Raw genomic sequence first — 12658 nt, forward strand, 5'->3', positions numbered from 1 at the left:
GACTTGTAGCCTACTGGACTGTGAGAGAATAAACTTCTCTTTGTTAAAACCATCCACTTGTGGTATTTCTGTTATAGCAGCACTAGATGACTAAGACAGGCCCTAAAGAGGAAGCTGGAGCTAGATACACAGAGATGGGCAGAGGCTTGCCAGGCAGAGGAGCTGGTGGGGAGACAGGAAAATGGATGATCCAAGATAGGAATCATGGTAGGTGAATTTGGGGAGATCCAGCAACTCTCATAAAAATACCCCAGAAGCATTGTTTTCCATTCTCTCTACCCTCACACTTTGTGAAACATTGGTAGAAATGAGTGTAAACCACCTTCTCTGTAAAGTAGCTTCCTATATTATTCTCTCTTATATAAAATTGTTTATTTCCTCTACTACCCTAATGGCAATCTGTATTTATTTATGTATCCATTTGTTTATTTGTTTCACTCCATAGAGTATAAGCTCCATGAGGGCAGAGACATACAGCAAGTGCTCAATAAATGTTTCTTGGATGTTGAAAGATAGACTGGGACTGAATCTCAGAGGCCTTGAATACTCTGCTAAGGGTTTGAACCTTATTCTGTAGGTGAGTCATTTAACCTCTCTGTGCCTAGTTTCTTCCTCTGTAAAATACGAATAATAATAATATCTTTTCCATGGGATTGTTCCATGAATTAATTGAGATAATACATGTAAACTTTTTTAGGCCTATTCTTGTTTCATAGCAAGCATTCAATTGTTTATTATTATTGGCCACTAAGAAGCTATGGACGTTTCTGACAGAATAATGACCTTATGGGGTGGCTTCAGAAAGATTAACCTGGTAGGAACATGTAAGAATGGACTGAAAGGAGGTGACTTTGATTAGGAACACGAATCAGGGGTCTATTGTGGATTTTGGTTAGAGTTATGAGGGTTTAAACTAAAGCTGAAGTCTCAGGAGAGAAAGGCATGGGTTTATTGTAGAAATTTTGAGCAAAACATAGCATGTAGAAAGCAAAAGCAAAATCAAAAATGATGCTAAAATTTTGAACCTGGATGACTAGGAAACTGTCAACAGAAATGGGGATCACTGGGGGAAGAGCAGTTCTGAGGGGAGGCACTAAGTTCAGTTTGGAACCTGCTGAGTTGCAGGTTCCAGTAGGAAATGGAGGAGATGCCCAGGAAGCTATGAGAAAGCAGAACTGGAGCTCAGAGAGAGGTCATGCTGGGAGGACTAATTGGAGAGTCCATAGAGAAGGCAAGTCTACCCATGACAGGCATGGGATTTGCAAGGGAGAAGTGACGGGAGGAAGGGCAAGAACAGAATCTCACACAGTCTTTACATTTGGAGTGGGGGGATTGGTGAGAGAAGCCAGAGAAGGAGCCCTCAGAGAGGTAGAGAACAGAGAGAGCAGAATGTGGAGGAGTTTCAAGTAGGCGCTAATACCATTGTCCTTACGTGCAGTCAGTCGGTTCCAACTCTTAGCGACTCTTTGTACAACATAAAGAAACACTGTCCCCTCCTGCACCATCCTCACAATTGTGGCTATGTTTGAGCCCATTGTTGCAGCCACTGTGTCAATACCTGGGCTAGACGCTCTTAAACAGGTAAGGAGGAGGAGAACTGAGGAAAGATCTCAAATTTTGTCTTAAAAAGAGGCGTGGTGAGGAGGGAAGTATAGATCCAAGAAGGCTCCAGGTGAGGGTTGGTGAATACGGCCAGGATTTGAACCCTGCTATCTAGGAGCTAGTTTACCCCACTGCCACTGCATCCATTCTGACTCAGAAGTAAGGGTTCCTAAACAGCTCCATCCTAGCAAGCCAGGACTCACCAGCATGGTTCACTCAGCCCTGAGAACTGCTTTGAGCTACAGAAGCTGCTGTGCTAACAGAGCTGGCAGGGAAGGAAAAATGGGTATTGAAATTAAAAAAAAAAAAAAAATGTTTTTAGGACTTCCAGAAAATCAGATAAAAGTCATAGTTTTCATGGGTTGGTGATAAAGCTATTTATCATTTTGGCCTCTAAGTTTGCAAAATAGCTTTTGTAGATGAAAAAGTCTTATCTAGCTAGCCAAAGATATATTTCATCTGTGTTAAGTGGCCAAACTTTACAAAAAACATGAATGAAAAGCATTAATAAATAGAATACATTCAGTAAAATCCTTGCTTTTACTTAGAGAAACAATTCTATTCTTCTGTGGTGAAATCTTATGCTTCAGGGTGAAAAGTCATCAAGCTATATGATAGAGCAAAATAGAAAATGATACTTTTATTATTTGAAAGATTTAACAATTGAAGGCTATATGTGGGTGGGAAGGAAATATTTCAAACTTACAAGATTTCTGAATTCTAACAAGTTCCTAATTACTTCTCATGTATTTAACTAATCAGTAATTAAAATTCCTCATGGTCAATCAATAAATTCTGTCAGCTGGGAGAACGGAGACCTTGATGTTATGAGTGTGGCTTCTCCATGGCTTCACTGCCCCTTGTTCCCAGGGATCCTACAGTGGCACTTTCTGAATGCAGAAATGCAGTCCTACGCCCAAATATTTGTTACCACCACCCAGGGCAACCACAAAGCCACAAGGAAACTATTGGGCAGGTTAGAAAAAGGCACCCTTACTGCAGGGTGTTGTAGCCCCAAGCAAGGTGTACAGCTTGGCAAGCAGAGCCCAGGCTGGACTTCAGGGCCACTTACCACCTCAGCTAGGCACCTCAATCAGGACACTTCCTATAGGAACGTTCATGACAGCCCTGCCACCTCCATCACCAGGTCTGAGCCACTGCATCTCTCACCTGGACCACAGACAGGGCCTCCCTTCTCACCTCCAGCTTCTATTCTTGCCTTCTGCCTAAAAAGTCTATTCTCCACACAGCTACAAGAGGGATCTTTTTAAAAGTTATATAAAATGCCATTGCGTCTAGAATAGAATTCAAACTTCTGCCACCATGGTCCACAAGGTCCTTCATGGCCCAGCTGCTGCCTCCCCCTCTGGCCTCATCGTCCCATCCTCTCTCCCTCTTTCATTCTGTTTCTCTTGCCTGGCCATCTTGCTGTCCCTGCAGCACACCTAGCTGGCCGCGACCCTTGCTGCTGCCCCAGCCAGAAGCATTCCCCCACTTCATTCCCACCATAGCTTCGTCGTGCCTCCCTCCTTCTCAACATTCAAGTCTCTCTCATATATCATGTCCTCAGAGAAACTTCTGGAGCCCTCCTATTTATTGAGGATACCATGGTGGTGAGAAAGAGTGCTCAGGATAGGGACAAGGTCTGTTGATTCACTGTCAGAAGTACAAAGGATGGGGTTAGACTAGGTGTGAGGAGAAAGATTGCTGACAAGGATGGAGATCATGCTTTGTGATGGACCTGGAGCAGAGTGGCGGGACTTCCTGCAGGGTCAGGAGCAGCAGAGAGGAAATCAAGCAATTGGTTTCTTGTTTGCTTTACAACAGTTGGATTTGACCTTAGTCCTCTGGATGAGCAGAAGGTTACCCTGTTGGGGTAAGGGAACAGAAAGTGCCACTGTAGGATCCCTGCGGACAAGGAGGCAGTGAAGCCATGGAGAAGCCACGCTCATAACATCAAGGTCTCCGTTCTCCCAGGCAGATGCCCATAAAGGAAAACGAGTCACTGTTGCTGCTGAAGGGGCTGATGGCTACACAGTGCTAGGCTAATTCTAGAGCAGGAGAAACAAGAAATTTCTCCTCTAGGGTGATGAAAAATACACTGAACTGGAGACCAGTAGGCCTGGTCTTGAGTGTCAGGCTTGTGTTTCTGTGATCCTTCAAGTCTCTAAAGTCTTTTTACTTCTTTGTACCTCAGTTTCCTTATCTGAAAACTGAGATGGTTGAAAACTAGTTCGCAGTTTGCTCTATGAACCATTCATAGTGCTTGCTCAAACCCAAAGTTACCAAAACCGAATCTCCAGTGAGAAAACCAAAAAACAAACCAGTTACCATCAAGGCAATTCCAGCTCACGGCGATCCCATGTGTTGCAGAGTAGAATGGCTCTCCATAGGGGTTTCAAGGCTGCAACTTTTCTGAAGCAGATTGCCAGGCCTTTCTTCCACAGAACCTCTGGGTGGGTTTAAACCACCAACATTTCAGTTCGTAGTCCAGCGCTTAACTGTTTGTGCCACCCAGAGACTTCTCTCTGGGTGAGAGATCCTGGGAATCGGCTTTTTTTTTTTTTTTAAATTTATCATGGTAAAATACATATTAAAAATTTTAGCCATTTTAACCATTTTTAAACATGCAGTTCGGGGACGTTAATTACATTCACAACGTTGTGCAATCATCACCTCGATCGATTTCCAAAACATTTTCATCACCTCAAACAGAAACTCAGTGCCCCTTAAACAATAACTCCCCATTTCCCTCTCTCAGTAGCCCCTGGTACCACTAATCTACTTTTTTCTCTAAGCATTTGACTTTCTAGGTATTTCATATAAGTGGGATCATACACTATTTGTCCTTTTGTGGCCGGCTTACTTCACTTAACGTAATGATTCCAAGGTTCATCCATGTCATAACACGTATCAGAACTTTGCTTCTCTTTATAGCTGAATAATATTCCATTGTGTGTATTATTTTCTTTATCCATTCATCTATTGATGGACACTTGAATTCTTTCTGTCTTTTGGTTTTTGTGACTAACGCTGTAATGAACATTGGCATACATGTGTATGTTTGAGTTCTTGCTTGCAAGTCTTTTGAGTGTATACCTAGGAGTGGAATTGCTGGGTCCAGGAATTAGCTTTTGACAGAGACTGCTAGGTGATTCCAATAATCTCTACATTGATCTCTAAGTTCCCTTCTCTACAATTCTATGAATTTTAAACCTTAAGCATATATACATATAGAAAATAAGAATCACAGTATAATTGAATTTATCTAATATCATTCAAATTGTCATGCTACCAAAATCAGAGCTCAGTCACAATCACTGCAGTCACTAGGGAACAATACATGCCCAAGGCTATGACAAACGATTATAACAAAATGATCAGATTTTCACTCTATCAACAAAACATTGAAAAATTTGTCTTAGCTTTAGCTGCCTTAAACCTCTGAATGAAATCCATTAAAAACAACTACAAATTGCTGGTGACAAATGCCCTTTAATTTGGCCTCAAGCTGAGAAATTCTGTGCAGAAATAAAGTGGTTTACAATCCCACAGGTCTGTTCTATTATAACCTGCAGGTGGCAAATCAAGTGGCTATGAACTATGCTGCGTGTATGTATGTGTGTGTATGCGTGTGTGTGTGTGTGTGTGTGTGTGTATGTGTGTGTGTGAAGAATCAATACTCAAGGAGGATATTTCTATGACTCGTTTAATGGGATTTTAACAGCCCAGACAAAAGGCAGATGCCAGCCATGAAGACACAGGAATCGGGGTGGTGCCTGACAGGGGCCCCAGGCCAGAGTTGCTGTCACCCGCCTTGACTAACCACCAGCCAGGGCAGCTGTGTCTGCCCTTTGCAGAAAAGCAATCTAACCCAAGCACAGAAGAAAGCTGGAAGGAAAAGAACTGCAACTCACATCAATGACCTACCGCATTTCCTGAATTCAGCTTATCTGAGATTGGATTTTCATTTCTCAAAAGAACGGCAGAACACTTCAAGCCCAGAAAATGGTGTCTTTGAGGTGTCCATGAGCCAGAATGCATGACACATTGTCGCCAAAGGACTTTCTTCAGACCAGGTTCCAGGCGGTGTTAGCCTCAGACAACTGTTGGGGATGGGCTGACAAACCCGCCAAATCCTTCGTGCCTTGCTTCACTATTTGCCAAGATTAACGTGATGCTAATTGGTAGTGAACGGAGCCCTGGTGGTGCAGTGGTCAAGCACTCAGCTGCTAACCGAAAGGTGGGCAGTTCCAACTCACCAGTGGCTCCGAGGAAGAAAGATGTGGCAGTCTGCTTCCATGAAGATTTACAGCCTTGGAAGCTCTACAGGGCAGTTCTACTCTGTCCTTTAGGGTTGATATGAGTCTGACTCGATGGCAATGGGTTTGGTTTTGGTTTAACTGGTAGTGAACTTGACTTATTTATTGTTTCCACATAGCACAAGCAGCAGAATCAAAACCGTTCTCCCAGGTCCTATGTGCATGGCATTTAATATTTCCGATTTTATACTCATGAGTCAGAATCAACTCGACAGCACCCAACAACGACAACAACTTAGGTTGTAATGTGCTTTCATTCCAGACACTCACTGCACAATCAAAATTCATCATCTTTTTCTGAGCCAAGGGCTCAGTCAAGGCCTGCAGGTAGGTTTGCTTTCCTGAGCCGCAGATGTACCAAGAAAAATGCACAAAGTTCTGATCTGAATTCCCAAGCAAAGAAAAGTAGCTGGTCAACAGTGTTCAGCAGTGTGCTAATAGGAGAGAAGAGAGCAAGGAGCAGGAAGGCAGGGCCTGACTACCTGCAAGGAGCTCCTTTGGCCAGCCAGCATGACACAGCAGGTCCCTGAGAAATAGCTGAAAACTCTGCAAATCAGCAGGCAGCAAAGGCCGAACAACCTCCAATAAGCTGGACCTGTAAATGCTGAGGAAGAGTAGATTCAATCAAGGAATGAGAGTGAGAGTGCTACCTGGAGCAGGTAAATTTAGGTAAGGTTTTGAAGGAAGACCCAAAAAGGCTGGTGTAAATGAGGTAGGCAGGGAATCCAGGGCCAAGAAACATGGATAAAGCTGACTTCAGAGAATGCAAATCTTCCCACTGCGGGTCAATGCAGCCTTTTCTGTTTCCATTTACTGTCATAAGAATCTTAAGAGTAGGGATAATACTCTGTAGTTCCTGTAGCCCCCACAGGGTTTGCACATAAGAAATGCTCAAAATATAGCTTGTAGAATCATAGAATCTTCTAGCTAGACTGAACTTATTGGTCATCCCACCTATTTGGTGAATGAATAAATGAATGAACGAATGAACAGGATGTTAAAAAGACCAGCCTGGCTCCAACAGAAGGGTTATGGCTTTAGAAGTGATTAAGAGATGAAGTCAAGCTGGCATGCAGGAATCAGTTGACGGCAGCTTGAGGAGTTAAAAGTTGATCCCAGAGGTGATAGGGAGCCACACCAGGTTCTTAAGCAGTGGAGTGACATTTGAAATTGGCTCTGAGAAAGACTGCCTTGGTGGTGTTTTACAGGAGAGAACAGAGCAGGAGGGCCAGCAGGCCACCGCTACAACAAAGAGTTTAAGGCTATAGACTTAAAGATCATTGACAGCCACTCAGGGCCAAGGGAAAAAAATTCCAGACTCCCAGCAAAAGAGGGCAGATTAAAAAAATCTTTACCAGGGATTTACTTTGGGATCCCTCCCAGATGATAGGGCTGCAGTTATTTATCCTGCCATCCTTCCCACCTCCCTACCCCCAGCTCAGCAATACGAGGACAGGGACCGTGCCTATCAGCCTTGACAATATTTATTAGCCCAAAACGGACCATCCGAAGGAAAGGACATGCTCCTGCAAATAGCTGAGCCTGATCTGCCCCAGATAAGGCCTTTCCATCTAAGAAACGAGTTATAATGCTCTCCTTGTGGGAGTGCTGTAGCAACAGCGTGACAGCCATTTGCATAAATTCTCTTCTGTAACAGACTTCAAAAATAATAATAGGCAAACTAGATAGAATCTACTAATTTTAAATTTGCTTGAGCTGCTATCTTCAATGGAGCTAAGTATGTAAAGCACCATAAAGATTTTAAATTCATGAATTATGCAATGTATCATTTGTTCTCTCTAATGATCCATTTTGGGGAATGGACATTTAATTTGTGTTACTATAGAATCACCAACTTGTTCTGGGACGTCCACTTGGAAATGTACTGATAAGGTTGGAAGCTAGCTTGTTTAGAAACTTCATCTAAGAGTGGCAGAAAAAAAATGGTAATTGGCATAAGAATAAGATAGACACGCACACACACCCACACCCACACACACAAACACGCACACATCAACTCAGAAATGATTCAAGGACTATGGTGCCCAGAAGCAAAAAGAGTATCATAGATGACTTCTGCAGGGGCTGACACCACTTCACGGTCAGTGACACCAGGACAGGGACTATGGGACTGTGTCTGTCAGGTCCACCATTATAGACCCCTTGCCTAAAACAGGGCCTGGCACATGACTATGTAATGTTGAAAGAAATGGCTAACTGAATGAATGAATGAATGTGATTTCTCTACAAAGACAATTAATATACCTAAGCAATGTATGGATAAAACAATGTCATCATTATGTTCATTCATAATCATCTATGCCTACATGTATGCACCGACAATACACATGTACAACATGAGTAGAAACATCTTCATAAGGTAAATACATCAGAAATAAAAAGCTTTAATTTTTAACTTCTTCATTATAGCAGTAACATTTCAGAACTAGTAAAGCATTTTGTAACATTTTTAAATGAATTACTGCAGATGAACCTTTTAGTCTCCTTCATCCATTTATGGAGTGCCAGGCACTGTGCTTGATGGCTGAAGAATTGCATAGGAAGGAAGAATGCTAACTTTTGGCTTTTTTTCCCGTGGATAATTTTTCCAAAGAACATCTATTAAGTTTTACTCTAAACAGATGCATTTTTGGCAGGGCCAAATAATCCATTTTCTGCTCTATTTTAATATCCACACTTGCGTTTCATGGGTTTTATCCCTCAATTCCAAATGACATTCTAAGTCAAATGAGAATGTAACCAAAGTCATCAGCTGGTACTTAAAAAAAAAATCGTAATAGTAAAAGGAAATATGATCTTCCAGTATTAAGTCTGCCCTGAATGAAGTAGTCACTGAAAAACAGGGTAAACAATGGGTTTGATAAGGGATTTTAAAATTTGGGGGGTCTGGAATTCATCTGTTTTGCTGTACACAAGCACAAACACTCACTTGCTGGGTGCACCTGCATCTAAAAGAACTCACCTACATCTGAAGGACCTGGGAGAAAAAAATGACAAAGGTAGGAGAGAAGGACTAGGAACTGTAGTTTTGATGTGGTTCATATTCCCCAGATGTTGTTCCTACACTTTCATTCTTCTACATAAAGGACCATCTTCCTTCATCCTGAATACTGTGAACTACTATATTTCCCCAATCATATTTTGGATAGCACCATGTCAAAATCCTTTTGGTATTAGTACTTTTAATTCTTCTACTACACCCTCTAATCAAAGCAGTGTGAGATATTCAATAGACATTCAGTGAACACCTACTGTGTGACAGGTCCTGGTGGCATGAAGCTGACTTCTGTTTTTGTGGGGCTTACAGTGTGAGTGTCACAGGACAAGAAGTACAAGATGCTATGGGAGCCCACGACTAACAGAGCTAATCCAGTCTAGGGAGGTGATTCTCCAGCTTGGGTTGCATACTGGAATCACCTGGGGAGATTCAGAAAACACTGATTCCTAGATCCCACCTCTAGAGCTTTTGATTTAACTGGTCTGGAGTGTGGCCGGGGCACCAACTGTTTTAAATGCTTCCCAGGTGATTTCGATATGCAGTAAAGTTTGAGAATCACTGCCCTACCATGCATCAGAATCCTCTTGTTAAAACACAGATTGCAGAGCCCCAAAGCCAGAGTTTCTGACATTAGTTCTTGGGAAGGGCCCCAGAATTTGCTTTCTAAAAAGTTCTCAGGTAATGTGGATGCCTCTGGCCAAGGGCCACACTTTGAGAACCACTGCTCTAAGGATTGTGTGAGGAGGTGAGCTGAAGGGATGGGGAAGGGAGTGTTCCCGACAGAAGGAAGCACCATGCAAAGGCCCAGCCAAGAGGAAAGAGCATAAGGCAAATGAACCTTCTTGGAACTGAAAGATTGGTGTATGGGCAGAGTTTAGGAAGTAGGGGAAGAGACATTCAAGTCCAGACCTAAATAGGTGGGCTCAAACCCTAATCCTGCCATTTGTGGTTTTAACTGAGGAGGAAATGACTCCACAAGGCAAAAGAGAATGTTCCTGTTCACAAGGCTTGGCCACAGCAGTATTATAAAAAAAAAAAAAACCTCATTAACTCTCAGATTGTTAAAAATCCACACAGGTTTATCATTAAAAAGTAGTAATACCCTACACAGGCATAACTATTTACAGTTTTCATGGCACTTTTGCAAACGTTGTCTCATCCAATTCTTACAGAAATCCTGGAAGGCAAAAAAGGCTGATATTCCTACCTTAATTTTTCCAACAAGGAAAAAGACTCAAAGAGATCAAACAGCGGGGCCAGGTCTAGAACCCAAGCATTCTGCCTTCTGGTCTGGTGATCTGCAGCTACAATTCATTACCCTCCAGTCTTTAATCCTACCTCAAATGGAAAAGTACTCTAGGAAAATTGTCTTCAAAGTGCTGAGAAAAAAAAGAGGATTAAAGGAGAAACCAGATCTCCACCAGATGCAACATACATACCTACCTGCCCATGATAGGATTTGTACATAGAATGTTCCAGTGGGCCCTGACTATGTTTGGACAACTTTTTGACTCTCCAAAATTTCAAACAGAGTATAAAGTTGATTTGAAAGAGAACTAATGTGTTTTTCTTCACATCCTAGATGATTTCCTTAGGCACTGGCTCTGAAATTTGGGTAGTAGCTGTAAAGAAGCAATAATGCTTGAGTCTGGTTTTACTGTAAACCAAAAAGCTGGGCTTTCCTCAACTATGCATAATGGAGACACTGCACAGGTAAAATAAGCAATTCAGGGATTTACTGTTTTTTCTGTCAAGATTAGCTCTTCAAAAAAGATTGACTACTATTCTAACTCCTGCATCGTTTTTTAAATTCAAGAATGATATTTCCTTTCTCTGTCTAAAAAGTAGTATGTATTTGTAGGCAAGATGTTGGAAAAGACAGAAAAGAACACAAGTGAAGTAAAATCTCCAATAATCCTTCTCCTGGAACTGATCACTATCAACGTTATGGTATTCCTCTTTCAGACATTTTCTTTTTTAAAAAATGTGTGTGTGTGTGTTACCAATGTTCACTACCTACTGTTTGTTATTTGATTTTTTAAAAAATATTAACTAGTATGTTTCTACATCATTTAACTAAAATAGTGATTCATAAAAGGAGCCCTGGTAGCACAAATGGTTAAGCACTTGACTGCTAACCCAAAGGTTGGCGGTTCAAACCCACCTAGCGGCTCCTTGGGAGAAAGACCACGTTATCTGCTCCTGCAAAGATTACAGCCTAGAAAACCCTATGGGGGCAGTTCTGCTCTGTCACGTGGGGTTGCTATGAGTTGGAATCGACTCAACGGCATCTAACAACCGGTAATTCTTCAAGGAGGGCCCTGCCCACCCTCAGGGTATCAGAATCACATGGGGAGGCTTTTTTCAAATTAAACTTTCCTTCCCAAGCTACATCCCTCCCCCACCCGCACCCTCAAGTTAAACCTTCCTGGCAGACAGGTTAGTGTTCTACAGATGGGCAAGAACATCACGTACCTCTCATATGAGAACGGCTGATCTACCACATAATTGCTACTGACAGTCCCTCTTTCCATTAAGTAGATAAGCAGAAACTTAGTGAACCAACCCTCCATGAACATTTTGTTGTTTCCAACTACTGCAATCAACATCTTAACATTCTTGTGCAAATCCTTACATATAACTCCGATGATTTTAGGTTGAAGTCCTAGATGTACAATTGCTGAATCAAAGGATTTGAATATTTTTAAGATTTCTGAACACTTTTTTTGAAGAAAGATAGGGTATAGACTAGAGAATGATCAAAATAAATAGAAACATTTAAATAGATTAAGAATTTTTCTCACACTTAATGAGAGATTCCAATCACTGGTTCTTTGTCTAAGTAAAAGATAACCATAGGACTTTTCTCTTTCTTACTTCAGTGTCAAAGCGACCCAGTTTCCATGCACACACAGCTACCAGGAAGCTCTCGCAACCACCTCGACTACTTTGGCCTCCGAAGTCTTAACTGTCTGCTTACACTTCTCAGAAAGACCAATTAATTAGCTTTCTTAATTCTCCTAAGTACTTCTGGCACTCCTAAACTACCTATCTAATCTCTTCAAGGAGAAGCCTTCAACTTCCTTTCCTTCCAAAGTCAAAAAAGGAAAGCTAAGAATGATTATACACACGTCTGCACACCCACGGGCCCCGTTATTTTTTCAACCAGGGAAAGGTTTCCTTGGCAACCACCTATATCACTGGCCCAACTCCTCCTGCTCGGTGAGTCTGTGACATTAGCAAAGAACAAGACTTCTTTTTTAGGATCTGGAGTGTCCCTATTTTGTTACTGTTTGTTTTTCCCAGAGTATTTCTCCATGTAGGCAGGAATGATAGCTGTCTTGTCCACCATCAGCTTCTGATCTCCCTGTATCTGGCAATAGTTCTCAAAACATGTTTGTTAAATGAATAGGTGAGTTTAGCAACCTCCCTTTGGTATGCAAGGCTTGTAAAATTCATAAGCACTTTGAATATTTCAAAACAAATTTGACAAAGCAAAACAGTTTGCAAACAGCCATATGGTGGTTTGCTCTCAAGAGTTATTAGGAATGAAAATATCCTAGCTCCTCTGATTTAATCTGAAATGACTCAATACTGCACCCGTTAAGAGTAACTTGTAAGATATGAATACAGAGTAGATGTTCTTCTTCCCCAACTAGATAACAAAGTAGGGACTGGTCTTACCAGAGTTGCTGAGTATGGTTGGGGAGGTTGT

This window comes from Trichechus manatus, unplaced genomic scaffold (assembly GCF_000243295.1).
Source record: "Trichechus manatus latirostris isolate Lorelei unplaced genomic scaffold, TriManLat1.0 scaffold00037, whole genome shotgun sequence".
Lineage (NCBI taxonomy): Eukaryota > Metazoa > Chordata > Mammalia > Sirenia > Trichechidae > Trichechus > Trichechus manatus.